At 39.7% G+C, this 27,087-nt stretch overlaps 1 long non-coding RNA gene across 3 annotated transcripts in view; it reads right to left on the minus strand.

The window, feature by feature from the left end:
- The window catches only part of LOC102029205, a 79,029-nt gene that overhangs the window by 41,643 nt on the left and 10,299 nt on the right, over nt 1–27,087 (minus strand). Inside the window, exons 3-6 of one of the 3 annotated variants that reach the window (XR_001234410.1) lie at nt 22,792–22,983; nt 19,400–20,464; nt 16,307–16,441; nt 14,327–15,307 (exon numbers count right to left, since the gene is read on the minus strand). This is a non-coding gene — a long non-coding RNA (uncharacterized LOC102029205). Of the gene's footprint in view, nt 1–14,326; nt 15,308–16,306; nt 16,442–19,399; nt 20,465–22,791; nt 22,984–24,994; nt 25,034–27,087 lie in introns of those variants that run through there. The other 2 variants (XR_261268.2, XR_001234412.1) reach the window with 2 other exon arrangements.

A 27,087-nucleotide genomic window follows, 5' to 3' on the forward strand; every position in this document is an offset into this window, starting at 1 on the left:
GAGATGTTCAGTTACAAACACGTCATGCAGATGCTGACTTGTTGTAAACAATGCCAAGCATTAAGGTCAGCTGCCACCTGGTACAAGAAATGTAAGTAAATATTGTCCTCAAAAGTTTGTACCAATGCCCTGTTCTTACAGAGCTCTAAGAAATTTTATGGTCATCTGTCCATTGATGGTTTGAAGTTTCCATTACATACTACTAGGACCATGGCTCTGTTTCTGAGAAAAAAAGTGGCTGTTTCTATAGATGAAACGAGTGGCTGGCAGGACCATTCAGTGGTGTGGTGTGAACCACAGGGCTGAACCTCTGATCTGCTGATAATTTGCAGTTCACTTCCTCTCTGAACCGCTTCTCATCTGTGAAATGGAGATAAATGAACTTACGCCGTAAGGTGGAGTACAGCACCAGGGAGGATGAACACATACCAGAGTTCTGGGTTCACTAGATGGAGCCCTGAGAAAGAGAATGCAAATGAATATGCCTCTTCTGTCCTCCCTAAAGGTCGGCTGGAACTTTGGATTTAGTTTCATGAAAAGAATGATGGTGTATGGGGGGTATAAATTACAGGAGAAAAGAATTAAGTACATCCTCAGTTCATGGCACCAAATCATCACCATTTCAGCTAAAGCTCTCTCTTGTTTTGTTCCATCATTTTATTCTGTTTTAAATATGTCTTCTTTATCCCTGGGCTCCTATTTGCCAGTTCTAGTACTCTGATATGTCTTGGGTGTGCGTAGATAGTAATACATTTGAACTTTCATGATGTTGTATTATCTCTGTGAACATTCAACACATCCATTAGACTATAGAACTCATCCTTTCTCTGGCTTTTTTTTCCATTCACACTATGCTTTTAAGATTGTCCATGTCTTCTGGTACCAAAAATAATAATAATAATAATAATAATAATAATATTGCCCATGTGCTTGTTGCACAGTATTCAGGGAACTTACAGGACAGAGCATAAACCATGACAGCCAAGAGTACACCCTTGGGAGCCAGACTGCCTGGCATCATAACCTATTTACCAGCTGTGTTCACTTAGCTCACTTACTCAGTCAGCTCCCCAAGCAACAGTTTTCTCATTGCTAAAATGGAGATAGTAAAAGGATCTATTTCATGGAGTAGTGAGAACACATATTTTGTATCATAAGCCTCCAGCGAGTGAAAGAGTAGTAGTATTATCAGTATTATCATCATCGCAGTTATCATTCCTACACCCAAAGAATGATAATGATACATCACAGTTATCATTCCTACACACAATGAGCATCCTCACACACAGCTCTTTATGGCCTGGGGCCTGGGTTTCTCTACAGTGTAGAGTCCAGGGAGGACTGGCTGGGTCATAGGGCGTGGCAAGCTCAATTTCACCATGTGTTGCCAAACTTCTCTCCGTGACAACCGCTCCAGTCCACATTCCCACCGTCGGTTCCTGAAGGCTCCGGGAAAGATTTCTCGCCCAGAAAGAGCCCATCCTTTAACAAGTCTCCCTTCCAGTGCCACTGACATAATCCATCTGGGACACTTCTTTCCAAGTTGAGTGGAGAAACGCGTTATGACATGTGGGCAACGTGGCAGTCTGTGCTGACCTTCATCCTAGAGCCCTGGCCGTGCTGGCATGATCAAATAAGAAGATCCTCATCGCTGTGGGATGGGGAGTAAGGTCCAGAGTGCCTCCCCCAAGGTTTCTAGTGTACGCAGTCTAGGACAACATAGACCTCCTCCCTTGCCTGGGTAAGAACTTCTGCTCTGGAAGCCACTCCCTGATAGATGCCACTGTTAGCGACAGACAAAAGGCAGAGAACTACTGAAGAAAGGTCAAGGCACTGAAGGACTTGGGGGCTGCTAATACGATCTGGTGGGGCAGGAGGCATTGAAAACTCCCTTGCGCATTAAAGTTCCCTGTTGTCAAACATCTGTCCATGGCCTGGAGAACTCCAGAAATGCCACTATTTAATTCAGTCTTTGAATTAGGCCTGCATTTTCCCTGGAAGACTGTACACTATTGACACCTCACCTGAGAGCCCTGGGCTCAATTCCTGTCAGTCCCAGAGGATGCCAGTGTCTCAGCAGTAGCCCCTGAGGGATGAGGACCTCTGATAAGTGCTTGGTAGGTAAAGTATGGTAAATGCTTGTGATGGGGCTGGGAGATGTGCCTCGGTCTCTCCAGCATTGCTAAGTACAGTTCTGGGGGAGATTCTGGGCCCACTTCAAGCTGCCACTTTTATCCAGCCTGCCATTTGTTGCTAAACCTAATGGTTGCCAGTAATCCCAGATCTGGCTCTTGAATTCAATAAGCTCTGAAATACTCTTTTTATGAGAGGTGAGTTCTGTTCCTTTGTTTCCTTTACAAGAGTCCATTAAGATTCAAAGCAGAAACTAAATGATTTATCCATTGCCTCACCCACTGGGGAGCTGTTTCTTATACAGGATTTGTTTCTCCTTTGAACTGCAGGTTGCCAGTTGAACCAACCCTATGAGAAAGGGAAACTGACCCTTGCATATATGAAGGGATATAGTCCTCGGGGATAAGAGAAGCGGAGAAAGCAGCCCTGAATCAGGTCATGGGCAAGCAGTCTCCCACCAGTGAAGTAACAATCGTGTGGTGAGATTTGGCTTGAGCCTCTCACTCTCAGGTCTGAGCAGTATATGGTAAGTATTTAAATGTTTGGACATAACAGAAGATACTGGAAAAAATTAAGTCAGCATGATATTGGGCCACTCATACATGGCCCCAATATAGTTAAATATAGTTCTGTCTTTTTTAGAACTTTTTACTCTAAGTAATTTTTGTGTGGATCAAGCAAATGACATCCAGTAAATTCTCAGCAGGTATTTGCTGATGAGTGAGTGATGAATGACAAGACTTATTCTGATCTCAGATCTCTCCAAGGCCAAGATCGCCTTCACCTCTCCACATAACCTCTGGATGCACTGAGGCATATGTTAGGTAAAATTCGACACACAGTGTTGAAATCTGATATGAAACTCTCAGCTGGAGGAGGGTGAAGCTCCAGCTGAAGAATGAGTCTGAGGCGGGGCAGGATGGGATCTGAGGGCAGAAGGCCAGGCCCACAGCTGGCTGAAGAGAAAGGCCAAGGCCCCGGGGACCAGTGTTTGGCAGTGAGTTAGGTTGAAGAGCAGTGATCATTACGATGAACCCTGGGGGCTGGGGATTTAGCTCAGCGGCAAAGCGCCTGCCTGGCAAGCGCAAGGTCGTGAGTTCGGTTCCCGGTACCAGAGAAAAACCAAAAAAAAAAAAAAAAAATTACGATGAACCCTGGACACAGGAATAGACGCTGCAAAGGCAAGGCTGAAGCAGTCAAAGAGCATCTGACAGAAAAAAAAAAATAAATAAAAATAAAAAGCCAATAATGGGGTTAGGACTTGGGGACAAGGATTAGGTGTATAAGGGTCAAGGGTTGATAATAAAATAGCATGAAATAAAAGAAGCTGAGGCTTGAGACCTGGGTCTAGAGGTCAGAGAGGGAGGTTCTGCTACAGTTCTGCCTTATCCAAGTTTTCTACTTTCACAGCATATTCAATCCCATTTCACCTGCACTACCATGTAGGAAAAGAAGGACTCAGGTTAGACCCCCCTGGCATCCAAGGGAGGACAACTTCTGAGGTTTGGCCTTCCCAGTTTGCTACAAAATTGGTATCACTAAGTGTCTCTGCTTCTTTCTTCTGCAGCCAGGCTGTGATGGATCTCAGACTTCAGGGCCAGCCACGTGAGCCGTCTCCCAACCCCCACCCAAAGGCTTTCTCTGCCCCAGATGAAAAGGCCACTGCGGGAGGAGGGGATGGAAGCCTGTCCTACCCCACTATCTTGATGCTGTCCACAATCACTGTGGCCCATCATGAATCCCTGACTCTGACTTCTCCCCCATTCTAAAAACTGGACCTCAGTCTACACTCAAAGCTATTTTATAGAACCCCTACTATGAGCCAAGCACCCTAGTCCCTACTGGAGATGCAGTTATGAATTAGAAATAGGCCCTCACCTCTGGGAGACTACAGTCTGATGAGAGACGGGGCCAGCGGATAGGCAGTGTTTGTAAAAGATGATAAATACTGGGATGGGGAAATGGAAGGGTGTAGGAGGGCAGCTGGCCCAAACTGGGGGTGGGAGGGTGGGGCAGGAAGGACAGCTGGAGGAACTGAGAGCAACACCCTGATGCAAAGGATAAGTAGAGCTGAAGCAGGCAGAGAAGAAGTCTGTGGGTATCAGTGGGGTAATAACGTTAGAGGAAGGAATAGCAAATTCAATGTGTCAGTGATTAAAGAAAGTAGCACAAGTTCAAGGATTTGAACATAACGCGGCTGAAGGCACAGAGGATGCCCCGCTTACTAGCTCTGTGAACTTGAATAAGCTGCCTGAGATACTTTGTCAGGTTTCTCTGAGACACAGTCTCCCATTTGAAAAACAAAACGATGCATACCTCACAGAGTTGTGAGAAGTAATGAAAGGAGCAGTGACAGAATCTAGTTTGGTGTCTGACTACAGGAGATGCTCAGTGTACTTTAGGGTTCTTATATAATGAGAATTTAGCAGCAAACATAAACATGTACTGCAGAAGGGAGCTGCTTTAAAAGATTGACATTTTCTAGGTTCAGGGTTACTACAGCAATTATTTGCATTCCACCGTTCTTACGCTGTTCCCCATGCTTGCAGGTGGGGCCCTCAGTTTGCTTTTCTTTGCATCTATCATAGATATTTCCATGAGGTGGAGCTGTGGTAGGTTCACGTCTCAACTCTTCTACTGACTGCTTAAAAAGAGTCATGCCTAAAGCTCATTAACCAAGGCTGAATCCCAGAATGCTGCTTCTTGTGGATGGTGAGGACACGGAGATGAGCATTTTGCAGGTAGCCTAATCTCCCTCACATCCATTGGCTGACATTCTACTGCACTGACACCGGCACTGTTAGTCCTTCCTCTGACCCCGATCCCTACCTTATTCCATATAGATTTCCCTGAGCCCACTGGGCACTGCACATTCCCTTAGCAAATCCAGCAACTTGGGTGCGGAGTCCAAGATCTAGGCTCCAAGCCTAGAGCTCCTCTTGCATCAGGTTATCTTTGTCAAGTGCTACAGACCATGGCTAAGGTCACTGTCTTCATTAGTAATTTGGAGGAGCGATACAGATGCTGAAAAAGGGATTTTCATGTTTATAGAATTTTGGCCATTGTAATACACCTCACAATGGATAACTGGATACTCACAATAACCTTGCTTCCCTTCCCTTCCCTTCCCTCTCCCCTCCCCTTGCCCTCCTCCTCCCTTCCTTTCTGAACTATGTCCCCCCTTTCCTCCACTTTGTGAAAGTACTTATGATAGAAATTAAATATTCATGCAGGTTTGGCATGCCATTGGAAGGTGCCATTCTCATGGATTCCTCATAGACCTTTCATGGATCCTGACAATCTTTGATTCTGAACCAGCAAGATGTGGCTCAGTGCTTTGAAGACAACCTTGACCCTGGATAGGAGCGTGCTGGTGAGTAATGTGGCTTAGGACAAAGCCTAACTAAACACCTGCTGCATCTTTTTGATGATCCTGATCTTACTTTGGGGTTCTCAGGATGAATTGGAAGGAGAGATTCTGAAGGACAGCTAATAAAAAGACACCCAAACTGAGCAGTGGACCTAAACTTTGAATGGTGTCAGAAAGTCATTTATACCTTTCCAAGGCATTCTGTACCCAGTGTTCCATCCAGGCCCGCGTGTCGCAGGAGCCAGGCCCTCCACCATGGGTAAAGGAAGCAGCGACTGCCCTCAGATTCCGTTCTCACCGGAGGCCCTCACCAGTCTCTTACATTTCTGCCTTGGTCTCTGTCACCACACAGTATCACAAGCCTTTCACCTACAAGACGCCTCTAATCTGGTGCTAATCTTATCTCTCAGCACCAACTGTGCCCTGCTTTTACTTCTGCATCATTTACCTTCACATTGTCAGGAAGCCATTTCTGTTGGTTCTCAAGCGCTTTGGTCCTTTCGGATAGCTGTCTTTCATATCTCTTATTTTCACACACATGAGTCCAGGGGCTTATAAATTTAGGTGCATATTCATTGCACTCGTACTTTTATTGAACTTTACTAATCTTACATTATATTTTCATCCATGGACCTGAATCACAAAAGTTAACTGGATTTTTACCTTGGTCTCCAGGAATATGATCTATTACTATTTTCCCTAGAGCCCTTGGTTGCCTGCCTAAGAACTGATTGTCACAGAGCTCAGTCCACTGTATTTGATGCTCTACTTTGTATTTGCCCCTGACTGCCTAGAAAATATCCTTGCTGTCTCACTGAGGCTCACAGTGACTGCATGAATGTTAGGATCAGCTTGGGTCTACAAGCATAGTTGGGAACTAAGTCTCCCACCTTCGGACTAAAAAGCATGTTTGTGTAACACTCGCCCTGGGCCTCGTGTTCAAGTTTCACAATCAGCCTTTGCTACCTGCAACTTGACAACCTCATCTGTCCTTCCTCTCTGACCTCATCTGTCTAAAGCTGTGGTTGTGATCGCTGGGTCAGCCTCTCTTTTAGACTGTGAGACATAGACCCCTGCACTGTGATGTAGGAACAGTGGCAATGATCCTACCAGCATTTGAGTCTCCAAAGACAGTGTCCCTTAAGTCAGGCCTTTCCTTAATTCACAGTCTCCAGGACACAGTTTTTGAGTGAAGACCAAGACACTGATTCAGAAAGACTTAGCACATCAGGTTTGTGAAGTAGAAACTTCTTTGTCTTATTTATTGCTGCTTCCAGTATCTAGCCCAAGTCTCAGAACCTAGCATTGTTCAATCACACCAGAATGAATGAGTAGGAAGAGTATCTGAAAGGATTGCAAGCTTGGAAAAATGCAAAATAAATACAATAAGGGGGCTTGGACCCTTTGATTTAAAGAAAAGACCATCTCAGGAGAATTTAAAGTTTTGATTTAAAAAGCTGAAGGTTTTCATTGGGGATAGACTATGTAAGGCAGCATTAGACAGTGTCCGTAGTTCAAGATTCAATTTGGACTGCCGGGGTTCAAATCCTAGTTTGAATATAAGAGGAAATATATGGAAGGGGCGTGGCAACATGACTAACAGAGTTAGTCCCTATCATTATTAGCTCTTCTCAGTAACAGCGTTATTTTGTTAGCAGTAGCTTTATCTCATCCACTACCAGTAGTTTGGTAACAACTTATTGGAGGTCTGTGTGGAAATGTGTCCACTGAACAAGTAGGTTTAAAAGGAAAAACGAGTCATGTCTGTCCTGGACAAGATTATAAATTTCGTGAAAATAGCAACTCTGATTATTCATCTTTGCCACTAATAAGTATCTGAGTCTGCCAATAAACCTTTACTCCAGTGTTTCTTCTTTGCATTGGATGACTAATGGCTTTACTCTGCCTGTAAATCTACACGACGAATGGCTGCAGCGACAGTACGTATTGGAACAAACTCAAGTCTCAATCAGGTGGTAGTGGTGTGTTAATGATACACAGGCACCAGCACAAATGTTCCACATTCCATGAAGTCTCACACATTCCAAGAGGGATTAAAGCTATAGCAGTATTCCCCCACAAGTACTACGTGTGGACATTGTTGATTTATGTCTCCCTTTTCAGGAGTCTTCTTTCCCATTCCCATTTTAGTTATATGTAAATGCTTTGAGAGCATCGCAGTCTTGCAGCAACAATCTGGCAATGACTCATGTATATTTCAAAATGAAATACCATAAAAAGCATTACTCACAAGCTTGCCAAAGAATTCTTCAGCTATTTTCTCTATGACCTATGGAAAAAGTAATGCCTTTTTCTATCACCATCAAAGATGTAAGACTCAAAAAGCAGCTCAATTTTTTTAAAAGAATTATCCAGCTCCAAAATAATAAAGCTGAACTGAATTCCCTGCTTTTTATATTTAAGCATAAATTCCAGATTACTCCAAAACATAGAAGCATATTACTGACTTACTACTAAATTCATAAACAGAAAATATTTCTAATAAGAGATCCTAGAAAAAGGTGGAAAGGAGTTTTAGAAATGAGATATTCTAAGCAGGGGACAGATTGAGTTGGGATAACAGTGGCTTTGAATTTAAGTGAGAATTGTTTTTCCTCCTTTTGGAAAAGAAGAAGAACCTAGAAGCCCAGGATGCCCTGTTTAAAATTCAGCAGGTTCAGTTGGTTACTTCTTCAGGATAAAGAAAGGAATATACATTTGCGGACTTCACACTGGATGTGCTGCGGCTACTGGGTAGGACAGGAAGAGGATGTAAAGACAAGGTCAGCTGCAACAGTTTTAGTTGATAAATCCAAAGGGATATGAGAAGTAAGGGATGCATATCCAGGGGAAAGGTTGGCAACACAGCTTTTGCAGTAAAGCAGTTGTCTTTAAAGGGTGCTGCCTTCTTGGTGGTGATGGATTAGGAAAAGAATATCTAATACTCAGAAGATTAAAATTTAAAATTAGAAGAATTATGTGGTTAAGCATAAAATGGGTGTGAAATCAGCGGTTGGAAAGTTTTCAGTTATATTTCTGTTTCATACCAGTATATCTATTTTTAAAACTTTAATTCAGAAATATTTTTACAAGGACATGCTGATAGAAATTAATCAAACTTCAAAATGGCTAGTATAAGCAGAAAATTTTAAAATCCTGAATGATTTAACTGTTTAATATGCTCTCTTTGACAATCTGGAACAAAATAAGTACATAAGTTCTGGCTTTAAAGAACAGAGAATTATTACTCTTTGAAATAACTTTGAACCAAAAAAACCTTCTCATGACTGACCTAAATGCAGGGAAAGTGGGATGATCTCTAATTGTGAAAGTACAGCCTGACTTTCTTTCTTGTGGAAGAAATAGAATCACACAGGTAAAAAACCATATGAGGCTTCAGTATCAAAGATCCCTGCATTAAACATCATACGTAAAATTGAAAACACTCTTACCTTTTTGGGGGACCAAGTCCCTTCACTTTACTCTGTTTTTATCCATAGCGGTTATCTAGTATCAAAGACTACATTTACTTTTTATTGTCATGTGTCCTCACCAAATGTAAGCTTTGGAAGAGTTAAGGACTTTGGCCAGCTTTGTTTACTGGTGTATCTCAATTACCTAGTCGCGTGCCAAGTACATAGTAGGCTGAATTAAAGGGAAGTCAAACAGCCATAGCTTAAAGATAAAATTAATTTTTCTGGTAAATGAAGATAGAAATAATCAAAATAGTCCTTTCCTCTTCCTCCTGTCTACAGTGTGGACATAAATGCTGGTGCTACCCTGGTCATCTCAGATGCCTGAGGAAAAGGCCAAGGAATTTCAAATTTCTCTGTCTTTACCTCATATACTACTACAATCTGGATCTTGTAAGTCCCCTGAAGACCCATCTGTTGAAGCCTTGGTATTATTGGGAAAAGGTAGTTGGATCTTTAGAAGATAGAGCCCGTTGGGGTGAAGTTAGAAAGTCAGATCTCTAGGAGTACATGCCTATAATGGGAACTATAAAATATCAATCTCTTCCTCTTTTTAATTACTGACCATCAGATAAGCAGCTTCCTTGATAAGGTGAGATGCTTTTGTCATGATATACAGTACTGCCTCACCAAAGGCTTAAAAGCAGTGATCCAACCAACCGTGGACTGAATCCTTCAAACCTATGAACCAAAATAAACCTTTACTCTTATATGTTGATTATCTTGGGTATTTAGTTATAGTAACAGAAACCTAACATAGACATGAAGCCAACACTATCAAGTCTACCTCTGGATCTCTTATTAAATACAAATAAATCCTTTTTATTTAATCCACTGTAAGAGTAATTATCTGTCTATTTCCACATTTATGTCATACTTTTGATATTCCAAATGATATATGATAAAGCTACAGCAGCAGCAGTAGCAGGAAATTGGAGAATGCAAAGAAAGGAGAATCCAGGGAATTTCTTCCCCCTTTCCAGGCAGTGTTTCCAGTACTGGGTTTGTCTTCCATGATCCGAGACAGGTCCTCTTCCATGTGCCCAGCTCCCGCCCAGCAGCCCTCTTACACATCTGATAGATCCAAGTGGCTTTTTCTACTGAATTCTGGTAAACATCATCTCCTTCAGTTGTCCTTTCAGCATTGTGGTTGGTAGTGGCTTCCTGCTGTTACTAATCTCTAAACTGCTAATCTTTAAGGTTTATATGCCTTCTCAGCTCTCCTAGCTCCTTAGCAGCTAATGTCCTGTACTAAATTATTTCTACTGGAAAAACTGGCTTTGACTAAATTGTCTCAATTGGATCCTGCTTGACACAATATCTTAACTGAGTTTTCTATAATTTGCACAAATCACCTTCCAAATTCATTCAAACCTTAGAAGGAATTAAAGCTTCTTTATCTAGCAATTTTCCACTATTTCAAAAAACAATAATATAAAGACTCACTGTTTGTAGGCAAAGCTGTAGGACTAAACAACAAAATCTATTCATCCTTCTTGGATGTTGAATGAGGCTGAATTCAAAGCCATAGACAAATAATGAAAGTTCATCTGTAGATTCATGATTTGGTTGTGGTTTTGAATTCTTAATCCCTAATCCTGGCTGACATAAAAAAGATATTACACAGTTCATTACTGCTGTGACAACTACATGAATCTCATGCTTAGAGGAGTAAAACAAAAATTATAAATTCCCCAGAGGTATGCCTCCTCAGCTGTAAAGGGTCACTGAAATAAGGCAATTAGCGAATGGGCTAACATCTCTTCCCCTAGTTCCCTAGTGAATATGTGTATCATAAATTTATCATCCATGATACGTGAATGTCTTTTTTTCCAGAGTCTCCAATCTAATCATGGTTAAGAGAAAAAAAAAAAAACCAATTACAATTTAATCAGAAGTTTATTTTGCAAGACTTCGATACAGCTCTGCCAGATATGGTATCCCATTTTTATTTTCCCACTATGCTGAGCCCAAAGATCCCATTAAATAAGGGTGAAGTCCCCAATTATGCAGAAATATAAATAGTTTGCACAGTGTAATTTGGAAATATGTTTTCTTTTAGGGAAAAATGCAGAAGCCTGACTGTGACAGAAAAGAAACAAATTTTAATATCTCCATCAGATCAATTTTTCCATCAGCACTATGTATTAAAACATATACACATGCACACTTTGTCATTTGATGTACCTTAGCCATGGAGTCTATATGATAATCAATGATTCTTAAAGAGTTTTTCAGTGGATAAACTATGAGGACACTTTATACACCTTTGTGGCATGAAATAAATACAGCAGAAAAATTTGTAGAATCAAGTCTAAACTATCATCCTGAAGTAGACAGTTTAGTCTAATTTGAACACATGACATTTTGTGGGCTTGGTAACAGGTAGCAGGAGAAAGACTTTCTAGATGGGATATCACATACAATGTAAGTTTCCAAAAACTGGAGATCTAATATTGCCTTGGTCCTCCAAACTACCGGAATAGATGGTCTGTGCCCAGATAGGATTCAGTGTAATCAGCCACTTTAGCCAAAACAAAATTATTCTTATTTCTGTATAAAATTGTGGACGTAAATATCAGAAAAGTGGTCATTGTATACGATTGGACTTCCATGCACTATCTTTCTACAGTTATAGGAATTCAAGTCATATTTCAGGAGAAATTTCTATGGGGCAATGATGAATGATTTAGGAGATGGCAGCTGTGGAATAGGACCTTCTGAAGGTTAGTAATCCCATTCCACACTGCATTTTTGTTCATTCACATGGTGGCTGCATAGGGAGTACGGTTGCTTCTCTCCATAACTGGAGAGACTGCATTTCCCAAAATGGCTCCAATAATATTTTCCAAATTTCTATGTGACCTGATCTTACTCCTCTATCAAGAATGGAGTCTAATTCCACTTGGTTTGAATTTGGACAAGCCAGATTCTACTGCGTGTTTCTACCAGCAGAACGTGACAAAGGTGGTGCTGTGGCTTCCAGGGCTGGATCGTATAAGGCTATGTGATTTTATACCTTGTTGACATTTAGAGCTTAAAGTTGCCATGTAAGGAGCCCAACTTCCTTGAGGCCATCATGCTATCAGGAAGCCAAATCCACAGAAAGGTCACAAGTAGGTCCATTCAACAGCCCCAATGTCATTTCCTGAAGTCAGTACAAACCACCACCTCCCATGAGTCATCTTGAACATCTGACCCAGTCTGGTTTTCAGGTGACAGTGGCCCCAATGACATCTGACTTCATTGCTTCAGATGTCTAAACCAGGACCATCCAGATGAGCTTTTCCAAATTCATGACTCAAAAACTCCTTAGCAAAATAAAAGATTGCTTGAAGCCACTAAAATTCTGGGGTAATTTGTTATGCAGCAATAATAGCCAAAACAGAACTATTGCAGAATTACTTTGATTTTATTTCTGAAGCTATTTCAGAATCTAAGAAAGTCAGAAGATTCTTGTTACCCTTGGGGAAGAAGTATTTTCTCTGAGACACTTGACCTCTGAACTTTCTAACATCTTGGCATCTCTAGAATTTGCTAACACTGGATGGCTCTGACAAATAGACACACTATGGAATCAGGCAGGGAAAATTACATTTACCAGCATTCCTTAAGAAAATTATTCTACATATTCGGGAAAATACACTACAATCAACTACATAGTGAGGACAAGATGAAGGTAGAAGAAAGTACGAAACTCAAATTCAGTTTCAATTAATAATAAACAGCTGCTGGATTTCCATCTATGGAGTGGGAAAGTCCTTTTTGCTTTTCTAAACACCTAAGATTGTAAGGATAGAAGACAAACTGAATTACTCAGCAAAATAGTGCAAATTAGGCCATGCTTGGAAAAAGTAAAAAGGGAAACACCCCATTGCTGAGTAGCTGAAATGAGAACTTTGGGGAACAAAGATATATAACAATATTTTGAAAGTGGAGTGGGTAAAGAGAACTTCATCCCCTGTCATCCTCTGCAGAGTTTCAATAAATAATACATTGCTACATAATTCTCTTGTTGTTAGTGGTGAAAGAAGTGCGGATGTTTAAGTGAGCAAGGAGAAGAAACTAACTACTTTCGGAGACCATCAGCAACCCAGGATACCAAACTGCTAGAGCTGCGGCAGGGACGTAACATTTTTTAAGAGAAAGAAAATCACAAAGAGAGAATTTATCTTCAATATTTTCAAAGAAAAGTCCTTTGAAGGTTCTGAGAGCGGCTAGGTGTACATGGAGGAATTCCTAAGCTCTCATCAGTATTTTCTACTCAGATGCTAATGACTGTTTAGTTTTTAAGAAAAAAGAAAGTTGTGCGGGAAAAGGTAGCCAGTGGATGGACAGCTAGGGTTAATTGCCAGAGTCTCATGTGAAAGGTCTGGTGCTTTTAGTAGCTCTCCAAGTGAGCCTTCAATGCTTGCTGTCTCTTCCAAAAGTTTCAAAATTTTCCTTCATTTGTTCTATTGATGAAAAACTCTGTGTTAAATTGTTAATAGTTGATAATAAGCGAATATATTTTATGTATCTCAGAGTCATTTGCCTTTGTTGCCTCTATGAAGTTTAACCCCATAAACTCAGATATCTGAGAAGCATGCCGTTTGTTTTCTTTCTTCAAATCCAAATTTGAGCCTGAGGGATCTAGAGTTTACTACTATGTGAAGGTTTTTCTAAGCATTCCTTATCTACCTAAAAGCAGAATCTCCCCAACAGTTCAATCATCATAAATGTTCTCCTCGAAAGTTTTATAGCTGGGGAAGATTGACACCTAGCAAACAAAGGGTGGCACCAGCACAAGAAATCCTCTGAACAGACACTGCCACAAAACTCTTGGTGTCTCCCACCTATTCTTCTAAGAACCCTGTTCCCTTTCCTAAAAGCCACTTGCTTGCCCATAAGTTCCCTTTTTCTCCCTTCTTTTCCCCTACTAAAATGGTTGTAAGCCCCAATTCTAATACCTTCTTGAGTCATATTTTTCTGTGAACCTACTGCATACATACATAAACAACTCTTTCTTAAGAAGTTCTTTTTTAGTAATACTTGTTCGTAGTACATGCAATATACAATTATCTTGGGGATTGGGTACACATACTTAATACAGCTTCTTTTTTTAATCTTATTCCCTCCTGCCTCCCTCCTTCTTTTTCTGAATCCCTTTCCCCATTTTCATTCTTGCTGTTATTGTTAATGTTATATCATGTTTATGACAATCTTCTTGTCAGTATAATCTGCAGGTCCTCAAGTGCTAAACCCATGAAGATAGAAGAAATTTTTTTCTGTCTAATAGAACTATTCCCTTATAAGATTTTAGAATTCAACCTCAATTATTACTGATATCAAGCCAAAACATAGCTCTTGCTCCAAAGAATACAAGAGACAGTTTATTCTGAGCAAAATAGAAGTGACCAGGCCAGGAACATAGATTCAGGTTGCCCCAAATAATAGATTCTACCATGCATGAGGTCTCACTCACTTCCACAGTTACAGAACTGTGGAAAATTAAAAATCAGCCCATTTACTAATTACATTGGTGTGGGCCTTGGGTAGACAGACTATAGTAAAGTGGGAAAATATATTGCACATGTGTCAGATGTTACTTCATAGCATTCTTAGCATTGGTGTTGGTAGAGGGTAGAGGTCTGTTGGGCTTAGTCATCCATTCCAAGAGTTTTACCCAATAGTCACAAGAATGTTAGGTCAGAGGTTTCTTTCAACCTCTGTAGGTTGAAAGAAAATGGCTATTAATGAACCTAAGATAGCCAAGACAGTTTTGGCTCTCAACTTGCAACATTCCATCTCTCCACAGTCATAATGTTCTACTGGTCAAGGTCAAGCAGTCTGCAGGTTAAGTAGAGGCAGCTTCTTCAGAGAACTTCAGCTCCATGCTAGGATTGGTGGGAATAGACTTCTCTTCAGGTTCCAGTTGTAGTCTAGCAGCCTTATGTGGCTCATGAAAGTAGAGAGAAAAATCACTTGCCTTAGCCCATTCTTCTACTGACATACACTTATTGTTCAGATAGCACTTCTCCTTGTGTCCCCATGATTCCTCTGCTGTGTGGGGGCAGGGAAACTGGAGCTATGGCAAGAGCTCTGTGAAAATGTTCAAACTCCTTAGAAATAGCTTTCTTCAGCCCTGTTCTCTTCCTGAGACTCTTTATGGTGCAAGGAGCACATCTTGTCATTCTCCACACAGGTTTCCATTCCCTGCAGTCTTTGGAGTTGCTTCTCAAAGAACACTCACTTTGTTCTCATCTCCCTAGAGTATATCTCCCAAAGATCTCAGTCCTTGGAGACATAAAATCCAGAAACGCCACTGTCTGTAGTAATTTTCTTCCTGTATCTACAACACAAAACTGCCTGGTGTCAAGGGTGGGACTCAGAAAGAAAACTACCTTTATAGGAGAGAGAAAAACTTTTTGCACAAAGAAAACATTAATATGTCAAAGGAATGGGCTTTTTTAGAGCACATTACTTCTATGGAATAGTAGGTTTTATCTGACAGATATATATATAGATATAGATATATAGATTTATAGATATATATTTGGTACCTCGGTTCACAAATTCTGTTCTCTCCACAATTCTGGCTGCAAAATGAACTGGACAGGAACAGAATCAAATTTTCCCAGAAGGTTAACATTGAGTCTAAGCACTGAATTTGATTTGGTTTCTATCCCATTTGGTATGTGACAACAATAGTGAAAAGAACTAAGTTTGTGAACTGAGGCTTGTATTTATATATATTGATTACTTTTGCATTCATTTTTGTAAAGAGTGAGGCAGCAATCTAGGAGGCAAAGACCTAGTTTCAACCTTCTACATATTGACATCCAGTTTTCCCAGCATCATTCATCAAAGAGGCTGTCTTTTCTCCAATGTGATATTTTTGGCAGTTTTGTCAAAAATCAGACAGTTGCAGCTATATGGATTTGTTTCTATGTTCTCTATTCTATCTCATTGGTCAATAGTTCTGTTTTAATGCCGGTACATGCCCGTTTTATTACTATGTATTTAACTGATTCACATTGATACTAAAATTAGATAAAGGCTCAACAAAAAAATGAAAACTATACACCTTGATGAACATAGATGCAAAATCATCAATAAAATTCTTGTAAACAGGATTCTACAGCACAATAAACATATCATGAACCATGATCAAATTTGTTACATTCCCAGAATGCAAGGATGGTTCAATATATGTAAATCAATCAACCTAATATACCACAAAAATAGAATCAAGGATAAAATCACATGATCATTTTAATAGATGCAGAAAAAGCCTTTGACAAATTTCATGATAAAAGTCCTGGAGAACCTAAGGACAGAAAGATCTTACCTCAATATAAGAAAGGCAAATCCACAACTCTCATCATACTGAAGAGTAGAAACTGAAAGCATTTCCTCTAAAATCAGGCAGAAGACAAGTGGTGACTACTGTCACTGTATCTGGTGAATACATTCAATGTAAGCCCTGGAAATCAATATGAGATTCCTCAAAAAAACTAAAACTAAAAATTTCTTTCAACCCCGCTATTTCCCTTCCAGGTACCTTCCCAAAAGAATTAAAGTCACTGTATTACAGTGATACATGCACACCCATGTTTATAGCAGCACAACTCATAAAAACTAAATCTTGGAAGCAACCTATATGTTCATCAAACGATGAATAGATAGAGAATATGTGGAATTTATACATAATGGCATACTGTTCTGCTGGAAAGAAGGATAAGCTTGAGTCATTTTTAGGAAATGGATTCACCTTGAGATCATAAAGTTAAGTGAAATAAATCAGATAAGCAAGCTGAAGTTGTGCATGATTTCTCTCATATGAGAAACACAAAATTAAAAAAAAATTAAAGGACAAAATAAAAGGCAATAGGAAACAGAGAGAAAGATCCTTTGCATGGGAGACAGGGATCATGAAATGGAGTGAAGAAAAGTGGGTAAAAAAGAATTAGGATGTGTTATGTACATGGGCCAACTCCCCACAATGAATGTTGTCATTGCGTACTGCAAGCAAGTACTAATCAAAGTAAATTTTTTTAAATTCAATGACATTCTTCAAAGAACTAGAAAAAGGCGGTATAATTCATATGGAATTGTACAAATTCATATGGAAACACAAAAGATCCAGAATAGCCAAAGCAATCCTAATCAAGTAGAGCAAGGCTGGAGAAACGAGCTTCTTAAAATGGGTCTTGTGTCTTCTCAGGGTTTACAGTGGCCTCAAACAGAAAGACCAAAGTACAATGTTCTGGTGAAAATCTGAGTTATTCTGAGACACATTTCCCATCATATGCAGCCGTCATGAGGATTTCATTTCTTCCTAGCAGATAATTTGGAGCTGAGATTCTCACCTTAAAAGTAACACCACCCATGCCAACCTGTACTCTTTGAATATGGAATCCTTTCTAAATCTGGATTTGCCCACCTTCCCCACTGCGCTGGTTTTCCTGGCCCACGCCAGGCCTCCGCCCCTGAGAGGGGAGACCTTCCTGCCAGGACACGGTCTGGAAGTCTCTGAGAAGTAAATATTTAGGAGGGAATTTTCCTGCCCCACCCTCGCCCTCCAGGAGAAAGTCAGCAGTTACTCAGTTTGTGAACCCAAGGCAGGTCCCGTCTTCTTTGACTCCTGCCAGAGACAGCTGCCTTTGAAAAGAGAAACTAACAAAAAACTCAGCTTTTCCTGTGAGGAGGAAGCAGAACAAGCCCTGGCACCGCGCTGACCTCATACTTCCCTCAAACCACTTGTTTACAGGTGGCCAAGTGGGAAAAACAAGCTCAAGAAGTTGCTTCTGCTGCTGCCCTCATCACTGGATCCTAGTGACCTGTGAGATGACATTCAGAACCAGTTTGCCCACTGTCCTGTCCCTGTGAGACTTCAACAAGGTCATGTAACATCAAAGAGTTTCTGCCAAACCCCTCCTTACCCTTCCTGGAGTGGCACACTGAGAAGTAGTAAAGGATGTAGATTTGCATGTCCCAACCAAGAGAAAGAATCTAAAAAAGCACAAATTACATTTTTCAAATGATGCTTTTTTGAATTTCACTCTGGTCCAGCCTCCAGCAGCCCAAATCCTTGCTCTCTGCTTTCTTATTTCTTTTAGAAAGCCCACTTTATAGAATAGGTAAACTGCGTTTCAGGGGGAGTCAGTGACTATTTCAGGTCCCACAAATGACAAAATGTATAGTCCATAATTCCAAGCTATGATTTCTAGTCCATTAACCATTTTTAACCTTTTAGATATATATTTCACCAAGACACTTTTAGGTTTATTTGTTAGTTTAAGATAGATGCTTCAAAAATACTAAAATTTCCTAATATTAGGAGGGGCTGAACTCCTGTTAGGAAAACTAGACTAAGTATTTATGAAATTGTAAGCAAATTGATATCTTTGGGAGACACCAACAAATCACAATTGGCAAGAAAAATGTATACCAGTCTCTATTATCTTACAAAGGGTTGCTTTCTGTTTACAGTCGGATAGCTCAGTTTAAGCACTAGTGTACATACTGGGTGTGCACATGTATTAGGGTGTCTGTGAGAGTCAACAAGCTTTAATATAGAGCAGGGTAAAGCCTAATAATAAGCACACTGTGTACAAGAGAACAACTAGAGTGTTCTGCAGCTTTGAAAAACATTGTGGCTAAACAAAATGTCCTGCCAGGGGCAACATGGGCCAGCTCTCTATCATCTCAGTGGGGGCAGGTCGTATTTTCCGGTTCAGTCGGCCTTCAAGACCCAGCCTAATACACTAGGTTCTTGTGTGGGTGCAATAAGACCAACAATTCTATTTATGGTCTGAGAAAGGGGAGGCCAATTTAGTTTCTTTCACAGACCTGTATCTTTTCCAGAGAAATCCTTAATCCTCCACAAGTGCCTCCGAAGAGAAAAGAGGCGTGTTTTCTTGGAGAACCCGTAGCATTTTAAAAACATTTTTTCAATCGGATAAGGGTGCCATGAAGGTCATGTCCTGCTAACTATGGTTAATTAAAGGCACAGGTGTCATTTAGATGTGATCTCATCGAATCTCCAAAGACAGCTCTTGACAGAGGCAGTATTTGATATATTTTCAGATGAGAAACTAGGCTTCTGACATTTTAACTAATGTTCCAAAAAGACTCTGTGGAAAGTGACAGAGCTCTTTTGACCTCAATCCTAACCACTGTGCTACACTGGCTCCCAACACAGTATAAACGAGGGTAAATTATCCACACGGGATATAGGATGGTTGGCACCCTGCAGGCAAGAACTAAACGGTGAGGAGCCGCACTTGGAAATTAGAGGACAACTTTAACCCTGAGCTCCACTTCGAGAACCCTCTCCCATAAACATATTAAGTATTTTTCTAGTTTTTAACTGGGTAGAGTTTTTTTAAAGATAATAAAATTTGGGCGTAAAGGCAGAGCTGAGTGATAGTGTGCTTACCTAGCAATGTGTGAGCCTCTGGTTTCAATCCCCAGCACGGAAACAAGAAAAAAAGTAATCAATTTAATTGCTTTGTAAAACACACTACTTCTTTCATCTCCTGGGGCAAGAGAAAAATGTCACATAAAATTGTTCACATATAAAAACTTCTAAGCTGATCACATAAAGATTAGCGTGACCAAAAAGAACATTACGTGGAAGTTCAAATATATATAAAGTAGAGACCTCTATGGATACATTACTACAAGTATCAGTGACATTGATAATTTCAAAGCACAGTGATCTTCACAGAAAGTCCATTCTAATGTTCTTGAAAAGTAATGTTTATATAAATATATAGGATATGGAAAAATAAAATTATTAACACAACTAGTTAGAACTAGAAGTTAGGAGAACACAGTCATGTTTATTAAAACTGAGTTTTTCTCTAACAACTTTGAGACTGTCCCCAAGAAATCCTGACATACATATAACAAGATACGTAGAAGATTACTAGTGCTTTTCTCAGATAAAAATGTGTGAAATATCCACCCATTGTAGAATGTCTAAACAAATTCTATACAATTTAGCTACAACCACACATACCAACGTTGATTAATAAGGTAGATATAATGAGAAGCAAAACACAAATTCCAGAAAAATACATAAACAGGTCCATTTCTATACATTTAAAATATACAAAACGAAGTAACCTCTACTCTAAGCATACAAACATATGGAAGCTCTGGAGCGGTGGTGCTGAACCTATGGCAGCCGGACTGCAGCGGTACGCAGAGCCCTCTCTCTCGGCAGTGGAGCAAAGGGACACTTGGTTTTAATCGCAGTCTTGCGTTTGCTGGACAGGCGCTGTGCCGCTGAGCTAAATCCCCAGCGCAAGGTCGTGAGTTCAGTTCCCGGTACCGGCGAAAAAACAAAAAAACAAACAAACAAACAAAAAAAAAAATCGCAGTCTTGGCTTTGTGCGACAAGAGGGTTTGGGATTGCCGTCTCGGTCTCTAAAAGGTTCGCCATCACTGCTCTGGAGAATTTCAAGGCAATGACATACTTTAAATTTGGAAGTGATCCCTGTAAAGGGGAAATATGAAATCGGGGTGGGGCACACCGAAGGATTAAACTGGGTTTGTCAAATTTTGTTCTGCAATCTAAGTGGGTGAAGTACTTCTCTTGTACTGTTTACATTTTTTGGTTTTTAAAAAACTGCTTCATGATTTGTTACTGGTACCCTCCAAGATCAATACACTTCCTCCAAATAACCAAGGAAAGGGGCTGGAGATTTAACTCAGTGGCAAAGCGCCTGCCTGGCAAGAGTAAGGTCGTGAGTTCGGTTCCTAGTACCGGAGAAAAACCAAAAACTAAAAAAAAAAAAAAAAAAAAAAAGGCAAGGAAAGGTCCTGCTGTTACCTCTGGAATCGGTTGCTTTCATTTGACTGGGGCTGTGACTAAGCTCCTGAGAATTTACATTTCAGATTGAAGACAGAAGAGAATTGAGAAGCCCATTATGTATGAATGAAAAACTGTCCTAAATTTACAGCCTGAGTTTGTCTTCTCCACCCCTTGGGAACCCGCTGGTGCGGATTCCATGTTCTGCTCTAGCCTGGCAGCCAGCATAGGAAGGAGCACGAATTTTAAAGACAAAGATAGATTTGTGTTTGAATTCTGGCCTTGCCCAGTTTTAATTCCAGTTTTTTTCCCTTACACAATGGAGCTAATAATACTAACCTACCTCACTGAATTTTTATAAGGATGGAATTAGTTACTTCATACAAAGTGCCTGACGTGCAGTGAGCACTCATAAATAACATGGTCTTGATTTATGCAACTCTCCAGTATAAGCAAATCTGTTCTGATTCTTTTTCTTTCTCTCAGATGTCTACCATTTCAAATTTATCCTATAATTAAATATTTTTATTCATATCACTTTCCTAAAGCTTACTGGTAACATGCAAGCTAACTCGTTGTTTAGCTAATCAATATTCTAGTTATTTCTGAACTTTAAAAAAAGAAAAGAAATACAAGCGTTGTACTTAATCATGTTTCTTTCTTGCTTAAAAGCGCTGGCTGAAGTCATGGGACCATTACCTCAGAGTGCTCAGACATTATTAAAACAAATGACTCTGGGTCAGTATGAGGGTAGTCCTAACACCTACCCCTGCAGAGGGGGCTGGGAGGTCCCTGAGAAAGAGTGAAAGAATGGATCCCGTACTGCTCACACATAGCATTATTTAGAAATAGCTTGTTTTGCTAATATGACCAGATGGCTCCCAGTTATATATAGAAACACCCCAAATCACACTGATTTTCCTGACAAATGTCCCATAAATGGCAGTTAATCTAGACTGAAGGGCTCGTGTCTATTTGGAAAAAAGCTTTGTTCAAGGTTATATTGTCCGCTGACAAGAGCTATTCCTTGGGATTGCTGAAATCCCAGTGAAAAACACCCGGTAGAGCCAGAAATTGTAGGTTCTAATTTTTACTCCTCCACTTCCTGGTGAGGTGGCATTAGTAAACTGCTTCATTTCTTTATTCATAAACAGAGTTGGTAATACAGAGTTCTGGGGAGATTTTTTAAAATATTGGGAAAGACTGGGAAGGGAGCCAGATGCCTGGTAAGCATTCAACATGTGTTAGGTGAAATATTAGCTGACTCAGTGGATAAACTTGGACACACGTCTTCAAATTTTAGATCCTAGTTTCAAGACGGTAAGGGTCATAATGGAGTGCAAAAAGTTTTAGACTTGTAGTTGAGGAGAAAAACTAAATTGTGCTTGCTAGCCTCTAGATAGCTTTGGTCAAATTTCTCATGTTTTCTGAATCTATTTTGTTTTTCTGTATTGAGGATTAAACTCCAGGCCTCTGCACTGAGCTGTATCCCCAGCCCTTTTTTTTTTAATTTTTTGAAATAGATTCTCACTAAATCACCAAGTTGCCTGGACTCAGCTCAAATTTGCTATCCACCTGCCACACAGCGTATTTCCAGTATATGCCACCAAGACAAGCTGTGAGTTTTATTTGCTTAGTGTATAAAATAGGACAAGATATCTTCCATATTTACTTGCACGATTGTTGAAGGGCACAAAATTTGTCACTATGTGTCAGCAATATTTATATTCTTCATTCTTTCTGTTTCTAAAAATAACCACCATTGTTGAACATGCATTTGTGTTTTCTCAGATTATTAACATCTGACGGAAAGGACAGACTTCAGAAAATCCAGAATTATAGAAAGGTTCTGGAATTGTTTGATCTGTTCTATGCAAAGGCAAACGGTAAGTGCAGAGCAATGATGAAGGTAATTATCCATCTCTGGAGAAATGCTACCACCTTCCTTGACCTTATGCTTTCAAGTTCAGTAGGATAGAATAATACCATAAGAGTTTAAATCCCAGAACTACCTTTGCTCTAACCGAGTCTGAGCAATAGTTTCTGAACAACCAAGAAGTCTAATTTTATAGCCAACTGGCTACATTGTTGGGTAAATGAAAGGATAAGGCTTCTGAACACTTGAGTTCTTTAATGGTCTAGGGGCAGTAAGTTACGGGTCATTGCAGCATCTGCAGTGTGCGTGGATGCTCCCGTAACTTTCCCTGAAAGGAAATAACACAAGTTAGAGCTCCGTTTCATCAAATAGGAGAATCCTACTTATTTTATCCTTCTCGATTAGAAAAAAAAACCTCTTTCCTGTCTAGGTCATACATTCTTATTTTAAAAAAAATTTTAAATACTACAAACAAAGCTGAAGTCTCCTATCACCACTCCTCTTTTCCAAGATGCTTACTATTACCCGTTCATTGAGTATCTTTCCAGAGCTTTTTTCTTCACATTCTCTTAAAGTTCGTACATATAAAAACATATTTTTTGTGTGTGTATTTGTGCATAAATAATTCAAACTTTTCTATAACTAGATTTGTATTCTACTGTATGCATTAGAGATAGTGCCATGTCATTTCATATCTATGTCTTTGTTTTGAACTATTGCATAATGCTCCCTAGTATGAATGAGCTATTTTTTGTGTAACCATTTTTGCATCCACTTTCTGTCACTGTAACAAAATACCTGAGAATATCAACTTTTGGCTCACAGTTTGGACCAAACTATTTTTGACTCCTCCTTGCAAAGGTTTCAGTTCACAGTCACGTGGCCCAGTTGTTCGGGACCTATGGTGACACAGTACCCCATGTCGACAGGCGCAAGATGTAGAAAAATTGCTTACCTCATGGCTTCCAGGAAGCAAAGAGAGAGACTGGAAGAGAACAGAGGTCCCCACACCTGCTGCAAGGGCACAACCCCAGTGACCTAACTTCCTCCCATTAGTACCCACACCTAAAACTTCTCCCACCTCCCCCAGTGCCAGAGACTGGCGATGGAGCCTTAAGCACATCAGCCCAGAGGGGACATTTGAGATTTGAGTCACCACAACTTACCTGTTGACTTAAAAGTGAATTGTTTCAAATATTTTTGCTCTTGTAAACATGGCTGCTGTGAATATATCTGTCCATCCTTCTCAAGTGTATGTAGAGATATAAAAAAGTAATTACAGGGGCTGGGGATTTAGCTCAGTGGCACAGCGCCTGCCTAGCAAGTGCAAGGTTGTGAATCTGATTCCCAGTACCAGAAAAAAAAAACAAAAAAAGTAATTACTGATCATAGAATGTATGTACTTAAAGCTTTAATACTGGCAAATATCTTTGCAGATGTTTGCACAGTTTATACTCTCATTAATGTATTGTAGTTCTCATTTCCTTACATGTTCTCTGACACCTGATACCAAATACTTCAACGTTTACATCAGGCAAATCTCTGCTGATTTTATTTGTATTTCTGTGGCTAGTGGTAATATTTGTTTTTTCATGAATGTATTACCTGTTTGTGTTTTTCTTCAATACATCATCTGTCAATGTAACATATATATGTCTTTTCCAGACCTTATTCTTTTAGTCTATTTGCATTTTCTTGTATGCGTTCTATATTTGTGTAATTAATCTAGCTTTTAAATATGTTTTAATAACTTGGAAGAGTATCTTCTATTTGTTTTAGACATTTTTACTTGCAAATTGTAATACTGCAAGTATTTTGCAATTAATTGTAATCGAGGACATTGCAAGAAAATATCTAATCTTGCATCACTAGTGATAAAATAACAGATACCACTCTCTATTTCTTACAGATGAAGAAATTTAAAAATCACAAAATATACTAAGGCATGTTTTTTAGCAAGTACAATGTTGATTTTATTACACACTAGCTTTGTAGTATAGTTTCAAGTCAGGGAATGTGATTCCACCCAACTTGTCTTTGTTGCCCAGGATTGCTTTTGCTATTCTGGGTCTTTTCTGGTTCCAGATGAATTTTAGGAATGTTTTCTCTAGATCTGTAAGGTATGCTAATGGTATTTTAGTGGGAATTGCATTGAATCTGTTAAACAATTTTGATAGTACAGCTATTTTCACAGTGTTGGTTCTTCCTATCCATGAGCAAGGAATATTTTTCCATTTACTGAAGTCCTCTTCAATCTTTTTTTTCAGAGTACTGTAGTTTTCATTGAATACATCTTTTACTTCTTTTGTTAGATTGATTCCTAAATATTTCAATTTCTTTGGTGGAATGAAAGGAAACTTCTCAAAAGTAAAGAACACCTGGGATGAGGGAAAAAAGAAAAGAAAGAAGGATAAAATTATGTATATATGTAGATACAGGATAGCTTACATAGTTATACTACTGACTTTTATCACTTTATTGAAAGGAACAGTTAATGATTAATTATTTTGATCCATCTTGCATGTCTATATTTGTTTTCCTGAGTAACCACTTTGAAGTGATCAATACGTAATACAACAACCATTGTTAATTCCCTATCACCTTGTCTGTAATTCAGTATTGCTTGTACTATTCTTGTGCTACTTTGTAAATGGTTGCCTGTTTCTTAATATGCTTTCACTCCTTTACTTCTAAAATAAAAAAATATATACTAAAGCAAATCTAAAACCCATTATCTTTGGGTCTGCACTTTTATTCCAGACTAAAGTTCAGCAATTTTACCTAGGTGCCACAAAAGCCTAGAACCTTAGGAGTGAAGTAATGTAGGTAAGAATTATCCAACCTAAAATCATTTTACATGCGAGCAAACAGAGATGATAGTTTGAACTCAGGAATCTTTTACATATTTATAATAACTCTGTGAGAAAGATGAGGAGAATAAAAATATTCCATGGAACAATAGTATATAGTGTTCTTTTTTATTTGCTGTCTACCTTCTAGGCAATTGAAATATTTCTGGTTTGGATCTAAATGTACACTGAAGGCCTGCATGTTGAAGACTTGTTCCCCAGCCTTGATGCTACTATGAAGTGGTGGAACTTTCAGGAGGTCAGGCCTCCTTGCAGGAAGTCGGATGTCCTTTCAGGAAGTCGGGTCTTTAGGGGCAAGTCCTTGAGGAGCTATTGGAATCTCAGTCTCTCTCTCTCTCTCTCCCCCCGCAATCTCTCTCTACCTCTTCTGTCTCCTTCCCAGCTACCATGACATGAACAGTCTTTCTCCATCATGTGTCCTTCTGCATGATTTACTGTGCTACCACAGGCCCAAAGCAACCAGGCCAAGTGACCATGGATGGAAACTCCTGAAACAGTGACCCCCAAATAAACCTTCTTCCTTTTAAGTTGTTTTTCTTAGATATTTTATCACAGTTACAGAAACCTGACTAAGACAGATGGTGCTGCCTCCATAAGCACAGACGGGCAAACATGTTTGCCATGAGCAGTGGTGATTACTGCAAAGCCTCCTCGGGAACAGGTGGTACAAGCTCTCCCTTTGACTGGGACAGTCCACATCCTTTTTCTCTACTCAGAGCTGAAAGATGCATGAACGCTGGATTTTAAGAGCCATTTTGTTTCATCCATTGGTTTTTTCTTTGCCTGAACAAAAGGACTAATGGTTTCATCTGTGTCATAAACTTCAGTGGACTTACAGCTACTCCTGAAAAAACATCACTAGGACATTTCTCTTGCCTCAGCATCATCTGGATTTTGAGCCAGAATGAGAAACAACCCAGTGTGTGAAGTTCTACCAAAGTCTTGGCCCATGGTGTCGGATCCTCATCAGGGTCAGTCGAATAGCAAGAAGAAAAGAATCTACCACAGACAGGGTTGTAAGTCACATACCCTGATTGGATAACTTCTAATTATTCCTAGGTCCCCAATTTAGGCACCTCTTAGCCTCATGTGTTCATTTGCAGCCCTCAAGCAATTTTTAAAAGCTTTTCCATTTCACTTTGTTATAAATAATAGATCAGAACACATGTCAAAAATAGTCTACAACCTAAAACGTATGTATGCACAGTAAGACCACAGAAGTAGACTGCAAAACTTGAAGCCAGTTATTTTAGCATGGATTTTAAAGTCTGTTCAGCACATTTATTTGAAAAGTAACTGTTGTTCATCCAATATGCCATGCTGTCAAGAAACAAACCAAAGACAAAGGCCAACGTCCTGCCCTCCAGGATCATGTAATCTTATTCCTCAAGGCCCCTCCTCTGTGTATGGTGAATATGCACTTGAAGCATTAGAGGTCCTTGGGATTAAAGTGAAACACCTTTCTCTCCTTCAGTCAGTCTCAAGCCAAAGAGGAATTGCAACACTTTTCTTTGGGCCCTTTAACAGGGCTGTAACATAACTCTGTGGACCTCTCAAATATA

This window comes from Chinchilla lanigera, unplaced genomic scaffold, assembly GCF_000276665.1.
Source record: "Chinchilla lanigera isolate Chin_1 unplaced genomic scaffold, ChiLan1.0 scaffold00026, whole genome shotgun sequence".
NCBI classification, from domain to species: domain Eukaryota; kingdom Metazoa; phylum Chordata; class Mammalia; order Rodentia; family Chinchillidae; genus Chinchilla; species Chinchilla lanigera.